Source organism: Gracilinanus agilis, chromosome X, assembly GCF_016433145.1.
Source record: "Gracilinanus agilis isolate LMUSP501 chromosome X, AgileGrace, whole genome shotgun sequence".
Taxonomy (NCBI): Eukaryota; Metazoa; Chordata; class Mammalia; order Didelphimorphia; family Didelphidae; genus Gracilinanus; species Gracilinanus agilis.
In genome coordinates this window covers 75,568,992-75,578,439 of record NC_058136.1, presented here as the reverse complement: position 1 = coordinate 75,578,439, position 9,448 = coordinate 75,568,992, and the positions used below count along the sequence as shown (strand labels likewise).

Below are 9,448 nucleotides of genomic sequence, written 5' to 3'. Positions count from 1 at the left end.
GGAGAGAGGGTGAGAGAGAGAGAGAGAGAGAGAGAGAGAGAGAGAGAGAGAGATTATAGACAAATTTCTTATAGGAAACTACAACCCTCAGGTTAAATGACATCATCCTGACACATTCTAGTCTTCCAGAAGGAGGTAACCTCCAAATTAACCTTTTTAGTAAATGGTCAAGGGTTGAAGTCAGGTTCTAATCTCCATACAAACCCAGAACAGTTTATGATTCATTTTGGGAGCAGGGCTGATTGGGAAATTGCTACCTCTGACAAATCACTGTTGTGTTTTCCAGAGTTTCTATCCCACAGGGGCTCTTAGGCATGCAGTCCTTTGAATACAAATTGCCCAGGCTGGGTTGTAAGAGGTGAGGGGACTAAGAATGCAAATTAAAGTGGCCAAGGGTTGCTTGTGAAAGGAACTGGGGAAGGGGTTATAGAACAGGGAAGAGGCTATTAGCCTAGCCTCTGAGAGTTCATAAAACATATTACTAAGTCACTAGACTACAGTTTTTAACATTTTCAAAGTACAAACTCAAAAGACACATCCCAAAACACTAAAAATACTTTGTATAGTAGAGACATTGGTTGCTTCTGATAGTAAAGACATTAGTTGTTTCTGTCTCACTCAGGCCAAAGGTAATTAAGCAGCCTTTGTATCTGAAGGGGGTGGGGCAATCTTGTCCTATAAGGGATCCTGTCTCAGAGAGACCAGCTTTACTAACTCTTTCTGGGGTCCTAGACGCATTCATTTTTGAGAATAATATATTTGAGAATAACACCCTAATTTCTCACTCCGTACAATAATATAGTCTGAAATCTAGGATTACTCCCTTTTCCGCCATCTGTTTCATCATTTCCCTTTACATAGTGGATGTTTTCTTTTTCCAAATGAATTTTGTTACTATTTTTTCAAGTTTTATGATACAAATGTAATTGGTATAGCATTTGTTAACTTGGAAATAACACAGAACTACTAAAGTAGTCAGAAAAACCAAGTCTCTAATCAGGAAAGGGATAGATCGAGTAATTGGCCACTGTCACAGAGCCATGCGCCACAAGCTACTCAGGGTCAACACCTTGGGGCTCCACGGATGTATCCCTTCTCCAAAGAATGACAGAACATGGGGATCTTTTATTCCCTCTGGAGAACTTGGTACAGCAAGCATGCACGGACAATGTTAACTTGGGAAAAACACAGAACTACTAAAGTAATCAGAAAAAAAAGTCTTTAATCAGGAAAGAGATAGTGTTCAATATTTGGCCACTACATAGAGGTCAAACGCCCCGAAACCACACAGAGCCGAAGACTCTGGCACTCTGGGAACAGTACCTCTGAGAGCACCGCCACGCTAGATGATACTACAAAGAACAATAGAATTTGGGGAACTGAGGACAGGGAAATATGATTGATTGACATTTACCATGGTTACAGGGAAATTATGAGGCGTCAGGCGCAAATGCCACTGACAGGATACAAACAGGCTTGGGAAAGAAATCATAGCTAGAGGCTGGGGTGTGGGGAGTGGCCTACTTACAATGTAGATATGGTTCTTGCACAGGTGCTGGTCTTCTTGGGAAATGGATCTCTGATCCAAGGGGGGAAACTTCTGAGACTAAAAGGGTACTTAGCATTTGCTTAGGTCTGCCAGCCCCACCTAAGCTGGGATTATCAATTACTTTAAGGTCTATTCTTCAGTCTGAAATGGTTATGTCTGAGACCTCCCTTGGGGTGAATTCTCTTGGGACAGGGGCAAACTTGGGGTCTCCAGATTTCAAGTTGACACATTAAAAGTATAAAGTGACTTTGGTAGCAAAATCCTGATTAGTGTCATAATGAATCTTGTTAAGTGTTTCATGTATTCAATTTCATACTATTTAAGGTATAATTATGTAAAATATGGTAACTAGTTCCAGCCCAATGGAAATATACAATTCAAATACTGTGACCATTTCTCAAGACTCAGTATTTAAACTAATTGGGATTTGAAGTGTTTCATCATTTCTGTTATATTGGCATGATCCAGTCAGGGGCATTGAACATTCTTCCAGAGATTTGTTTGTCTTTTTTTGTTAAGGGCCATTTTATAACTGAATCTATACAAACAATTCTTCTGCGTAATTTAGTTCCCATACAATTTATGCATTTTGTAGTTATCTGGAATGGGATTTCTCTCCCATTTTGTTATTATTATTTTCAGCTGGGTTTGGGGGAGCCCCAAGTTTGCCTCTGTCTCTTGGGAATTTGCCTTCAGGGGAAGTCCCAAACTGACTTTGTCTTAGACTGACCCATGGATCACCAAGCATCATAGGGTCCTGATTAGGAGTGATAGAAATGCTCAAATCCTCAGTCCCCCATTTTTGTCTTAGAAGTTTCCTTCGTTGTGATATGATTGGGGTGTTAAAAGATCACTCCATTGCAAATATGAATAATATGGAAATAGGTTTTGAACAATGATACATGCATAACCCCTGGAATTGCTGGTTGGCTCCCGGAGGGGGTTGGCAAGAGGGGTGGGAAAAATCATGAATCGTGTAACCATGGAAAAGTATTCTAAATAAATAATTAATTGATTTAAAAAAAAAAAAGCTGTCACAGAGAAATCCATGTGTATCCTTCCATGGGAAGACTCCTCAGTAGTGCCAAGAGATTTCCAGGAGTACAGTATGGAGATATGTAAAGCTACCAAGGACCTGCATAACCTGGTCTCTCAGTCTTTATCCACAGACCCAGTCACGCATCTGACTCTGATGAGCCCCGGAGATTGAGTCTGTTTGGAAGGAGCATCTTCTTAAAGACCCCCTTGAACCTTGATGGAAGTGACTACTGGGACTGCAGCTAAACTCTGCAGAGTTGACTTCTGGATCCACTTGCAACATCTAAAGAAGACAACTGAGCCTACTTGGATAGCACACCCTAAAAGGAACCTTAAAATTGGGCTCACCTGAGCCCAGAAGAAGACAACTTCAAAGGAAAAGTTTCTAAGGACTCTCAAGGACCAGAAGAAGATGAAAGCTGTTGTAGACCCCTGCTCTGCCCCAAGACTCCGGAAGAAGGCTGAGTATATACTCTGCTATTGCCCCTTTGTTCTTGTTCCTTTTCTTCCTTGTTCCCTTAGCCTTACTTTTTGCATCCTTGCTATTCAGTATGGCTCCGAACCGTACTTTTGAATCCTTGCCACTTTGGGTTTTGTCCTGTCTATTGGTGCCCCGCTTCAGGGCTACTGAGCTCAAGGTCACCTTCCTCCTCCTGATGGTGACCTCTCCTGTCCCCACTCCATGTGGATAGTGGCCAAATCAGTCACCAGCCTTCTCAGTTTGACTGACTGCTGGCGTAAGTCATAAGGGTGCCATCTTTTCTTACCCTGTCCCTGCAAAACTTTGGGGTACTTTAGAGCTTAAGGGAGAAATGGTAACCCAGAGACTGAAGGGCATTACCAGTGTTGGTCCTGGGGGGGCCTTTGTTGAGCTCCTTCAGACTGGAGTGGGAATGTACCCTCGATTCTAAGCTTTTCTCCTCCCTTAGCAATATTAAAGTTACCTTCTCCTCCGATGAGATAGCCTAGTGCTTCCTATGTTCAGTTTTCCAACACTGCTGCCTTTTTTCATTGCTTTTTTGTAAAGGAATCGGTGCCAGAAATCAAGACCATACTGTAAAGGAACTTGTGAGTATCACGTGTGACCATAGCTTTTGGGCATGCACCAGCCATTCATCCCCACTGAAGGAGGGGACGGTAATGATTGGAAGGTTTCCCTAGGACATGCCACTGTTGTAAAGAGTATAAAATCCCCAGAATTGATGTCATCTGGGGGACGGCTTCTCCATCCACGCTCCCCAGCTTGCTGCTCCACCTTGCTAGCCTCCTGGCCATTCTCAACGTGACTTTCCAAATTAACAAATTTCTCTTTTTCTTTTTAAGCTAAGTTTGGAGTCTTGCATTCTTGCAGGAAGCATCCTTCCCGAACCTGGGGGTTCCCCTCTGGCACCCCACAACAGTACTATAAACGTTCTCGCCTTTGTAATAGGCAGTATATGAATAGCTAAGTTATTGTTGCTTGTGTATAAGCTCTCTATCTTTTATCATGTTTCTTTGAAAATTTCCGTGAGCTTGCTACAAGGAGGCCTGCCTGAGGACCAAAGGAGCCTCCAAGGAGCTACAACAGAAAAGGGATGAAAGTTAATGTGGTTATTTAAAATATAATATGGAATAACTGTGGCATGGAAAGTTAGAATAATGTGCATAGAGGATGATCGGCAGAAGTCCCTGCTAAGTCCAGCTCCGGAGGTCATCATGATTCATTCTAGAACTCCCAGCAGCTGAGATTAGTAGAACAGACAGTACCCAACCAGATAGTGCCCGATCAGATAGTCTAATGAAGGAACCCTGAAGACATTCTTCCTTGAACTTTTGGTGCTGCTACACAAGCAGAGCCTCTAATCCCTTCTCCTGCTTGCACATTGTGTTCCCTTGTTTCCTGTTCACTACTTACCCACTTTTCTTGTTTGGACATCCTGCCTGTTCAGGAGCTGCTCGGTGTGGTTGGAAACTTTTAAAAAACGCAGACAGCCCCCTCAGCAGGTAGTCTTCCCTGCTGGGAAGGTTTCACCCCACATGCCTGCTTAACTTTCTTCTCTCTCCTCAATAAATCCCTCTTATTTTAAGACAGATTTGTCTCAAAAATACCTTTAAAGTTAGTGTTATCTATCCATCTAACCCATTTGATGTGCTAGTAAATGTTTAATAGCTGCCTGTTGGAAAAAAATGTTTATTAATAAGGGTGAGGCCCTTGTAGGGAGAAGCCCACCTGTGAGGAGGCCCATGTATCATGAGGCCAGCTGTTGGGTTTTGAAGGAAGCAGAAGAGAAAATCCGAGCCTCTTTTCCTACTATCCTTCTCCTTCATTTCTCCCAGGAAGGTAAGCAGAAGGTAGCCAGAGGCCACTCACCTCTCCCCAGAGACAGGAGGCACTGGGCTAAAAGCATATCCTTTGCTGCCCTTATATACCGTTCAACTCTGGAATACGACTGGGTTCCATCTAATTTCTGACTCCTTTGTCATTTCTGAGAGGAAGGGGATCTCCAAGCTCCATAGCCAAGGCTTAATCCCTTTCCCACTGAATACTGGTTGCACAATGGAAGAGAGACTAGCAAAGAAACTCAATATCCAAATCATAACAAAACAGAAATCAGAGAAGGTTTGCATGGGAAAATATACAATGGACAATAGAGTGAATGAGCTCTCTCATTTGGAACCCAATAAATCAGTCCACTTAAACAGGAGGATCCTGGATCTCACCCAGGAGAAAGAACCTGAAGTTTCAAGAGTGGTGAGCTGAGACTAGGGACAAGATGGCGACTGCCAGGTTTTTTTAAGTCACCAGAGTCCTTTCCTTCAGCACTCTGAAGTAGGGGTGGTGGCCTTCCATCTTTTCTCTCCAAGATGAAACCTACAAGTGCCTGAAGTGACTCCATTTCAAGCTAGATGAGTTCCAAAAACAATGGTCCTTGAAGAGTCCAGAATGAGTCTGACAGAGCCCTGATGCTCTTGCCTCCCAGTAAGTGCCCCAGCCCTCAATCTGGACAGGGAATTCATCTTGCCAACTCCCTATCTTCCCAAGTGTCTTATCCCACTGGCCCAGAGTTGAATTGAGTGAGAGAAAGACATTAAAAACTGAGGAAGGGGGCAGCTGGGTGGCTCAGTGGATGGAGAGCCAGGCCTAGAGACGGGAGGTCTTGGGTTCAAATCTGGCCTCAGACACTTCCCAGCTGGGTGACCCTGGGCAAGTCACTTCACCCCCATTGCCTACCCTGACCACTCTTCTGCCTTGGAGCCAATACACAGGATTGACTCCAAGACGGAAGGTGAGGGGTTAAAAAAAAAACTGAGAAAGAAGCAAAGGATATTTTAATGTGCTCTTCCCAGCAGAGCAAGCATGTATGCGAGATTCCCTCTCCATTAGATACAGAAATTAGCCAGCTTTTATTGTTTGATTGATGAGGAAGAGGGAAAAAAAAAGAAAAGAACCAGAGGATTGCTTGAAGGACAGGCATAAGAGCAATTTCTCGACAGTAACTCCTTGGAGTGACTTTTGGGGTCTCCCGTAGATGGGCTAATAATAGTTACTTTAGCTGGAAATCTCAGGAGCCCTTTCTGGGGATAGAAGGGTCACTTTATCAGGAAAAGTTCCTAAAATTGTTCTCAGTGCAGGCCTGTTGGAGCAGCTAGGGCAGGGTTCCGTGCCTGCGTAGGCCCCAGTTTCTCAAGCTTACCTTATTGTTATAGATGAGAAACCCCTGGCAGCTGGAGCAAATCCAAGCAATTACTAGGCAGCATTCCTTCCACTTTTTCAATCTCCCCCCCTAAGGAGAGCCTCCTCCTAATGGGATTTGGGGACAGCCTGTATTAGTAGCATCTTCCTCTATGTTATAGAGAAATATAGCTATCCTATCGCATCAACATCATTAAATCTTGAAAGGAAACAAAATAGTCAATACAAATTCTCCGAGTTTTCTTTCTGAGGACCCCTGAGAAAGCTGTGTGGAGGCCAAAAAGATTTCAAACCGCCCGGGAGAAGATATGGAGAATTTCCCCTCTTTCCCCTTCCCGGATTTTTTGGAACTGCCTTTGCATCAAGTGCTTTATATGTTCCCAGGTGCATGATGGATGAGAGCCCGTCTGGGTAGGTGGGCCCTCCCTTTAGCAGTAACTAACTATCTGGCCGGGCCCAGTTTCTTGTTCTCGGTAAGGATGCTTAAATCCCAGCGGTCTCTTCTCTCGCACTCGCACCCGATCATTTCTGCAGGGGAATTTTAGGGGTTCTGAACATATTCCTGCCCTTTGGCGGCAGGAAAGGGAAAAAAAACCACGCATTAAGAACGCCACATATAAGTAAGACAAAGGCCAGGGAGTAACGTGTCAAGCAGAAGGAAGGAAAGACAGGCTGCCGCTTTCTGGGATCTGGGGTGCAGTCCCACCCCCACCCCCACTCCACTGGGCACCACCAGACTTGAAGGGGGATGGACGAAAGAGGAGGGGGCCCCGGAGGCGGCTGACACACACACAGACACGGGATACTGGGTGGGGTGGGAGTCTGGCCCTCCAGCTGCAAGCACCCCTTCCTTTCCTAAGTTGAGGAAACTGGAAGGGAAAGGGTGAGGGATTTGTGACGTCACGCCGGTCTCTCAGGGGTCGCTAGAAGAGGGGTTGGGGTGAACCTACTCTGGGAGGGGGCGATGAGAATGAGGGACTAAAGCCCCCGACACCCCCCCTACCGCAGCCTGGACGGGGGCGGTTTGTTTGTGCGGACATTTCGGACCACTGGAGGCCCGGAAACGAGAACTCGGTCACTTCCGCCAGAAACCGGAAGTCAGATCTCGGGAACGCGGAGGGAGAGAGCGGATGAGAGGAAAGGGAGGAGTAGAGTTAGGAGATAGACAGACCCAAGGTTGGAGCTCCCCCACCCCGCAAGCGGAGCCTCTGCAATGGAAGGCCAAGGGGGGGGAGGAGATTGTGGAGGGGACTGGGAGGAGGCGGCGGAGGAGACAGACCGAGCTCCTCCTTCCCTTCCCCCGCCCCACCGTGGGAGCTTTCAGGGCGGGCGGGGCTGAGAAGGGAGATGTCTCCCCTTCTCTCTTTCTGCCTCTTTCGAGCTTTCGAACCTCCCCACCCCAGTGGGCTTCGGTTCCCGGATGGGGGGAGCTAGGCCTCCCCCTTCTCCATTTCCCTTCCCCATTACGACCCTGGGAAAGTCTGCCTAAGCACCCTTAGGGGTCTGGGGAAAGGAGGAGGGAGATGAAGGAAGGAAGTGGGAGGGGGCAGGACCTCCCTAGGAAGCCGGGCAGGTTGAGAAACGCAGACAGGAAAATCTCAGAAACTGTAAAAAGGTTAGGCCCATCTGACCAGGATGCAATCAAAAGGGTTTCAAACCTGGAGACAATGACGTCATCCCCAAGAATTGGGGTTTGTGGCCAGGCAAATCAGAGAAACCAGAGATCATTTCTTTAAAACAAAATGAGGCAAAACATACCAGAACTCTAGAGCTTTGGGCAAAGAAATCTTTAGGGGAAATAAATCTTTCCAAGCCGTTTCATCAATAAAAAAAGAGAAAGAGGAGAGAACTTAACCAAAATTAAAAAAAAAAAAATCCCTGCAGATTCCCAAGTGAGGTGTACAGGGAGGATGTCTGAAGGGGCAGGGCAGAGGCAGAGGCAGATGAAGGGAGCTGCCCCACAGCCAGGTGACAATTGAGAAGGATGCCAGGTGGGGGAGAAGGAAAGAGGGAGGTTCCTTTGGCTCCTCCATGGGTCAGGTGGGCTTTGATGCTACTGGGCCATCTACTGATCTAAACAATTAGACCTCCTGGGGAGGAGGTCAGGCTATTATGATGAAAATGGCGGTTCTCCCTAAATCGATCCACTTATTCAGTGTCCTAGCAAAGTGCCAATGGATTATTTTGGAGAGCTAGAAAAAGAATAAAAAGTTAGAGGTATAAAAAGAAACAAAAGTCTTCTGAAACAATAAACGATCAAGATTCTCAAGGGAATCAAGAAAAACAAAAGGGAAGGTAGGCAGTTTACCAGCAACAGATTTCAAACTATCCAACCACGTGATCATCATCAAAACTAACTAGTACCATATAAGAACCAGTGGGTGCTCATGGGAAACTAGGGAACAATAGAGAGAAGGGCACTGAAGACTCAGGTCTTTTGGGGGAAAGAACTTACTGAACTCCCCCAAACTGCTCCAAATGCTGGAAAAAAGCATGGCAGAAACTAGGCAAAGTTGCCTATATCATACCAAGATAAAATCAAGATGGATATAAAATTTAGACATAAAGGGCAATATCATATGCAAAGTATGAGAGCAACAAACAATTTCTCTCTCAGAGCTATGGATGAGGAAAGAGCTTATAACCAACTGAGACAGAGCAGGTAAAATGGATAATTTTGATTTACAGGTATCCCTTCCACATCACAAGAGTTATTGCAATAGGGAAAATCTGGCTAAAATTTGTTGGGCCTCCTTTCACACCAGAGAAGAAGTTTGAATTTTTTCTTTTATGGGGTGTTTGGAGTAGCTTATTGTAAAATTTGGGTTAAGAAATTAATTGTTCATAGGCTGAATGTAGGTTATCTTTACATTTCTAGCCTTTGTGTGTTTTCTGCTGGCTTTTGCATTCTTTTTGCCAATTTTAACTTTTTACTTATTTTAACTTTCAAAAAGAAATTTTGTATATTTACAGTATGAAAAGATAAAACACAGTACTCTAAATATATTTTATGCATTTCTTAGTTTCTAAACTTTCTGTGTTGTCTGCTGAAAAAGGGAATTCTTGGTTGTCTTTGAGTTCATACTTGTGAAAAGGGAATCCTTTGTTCTCTTTGCCTAGTCGGAGCGAACACTTTGGTTAACATTAACTTTGAATCAACACAAACTTGGACTAGGTGGAGGAGCTTG

The 9,448-nt window shown here is 44.9% G+C and overlaps 1 pseudogene; it reads right to left on the bottom strand.

The window, feature by feature from the left end:
• The window catches only part of LOC123253791, a 31,390-nt pseudogene that overhangs the window by 4,780 nt on the left and 17,162 nt on the right, over nt 1–9,448 (bottom strand).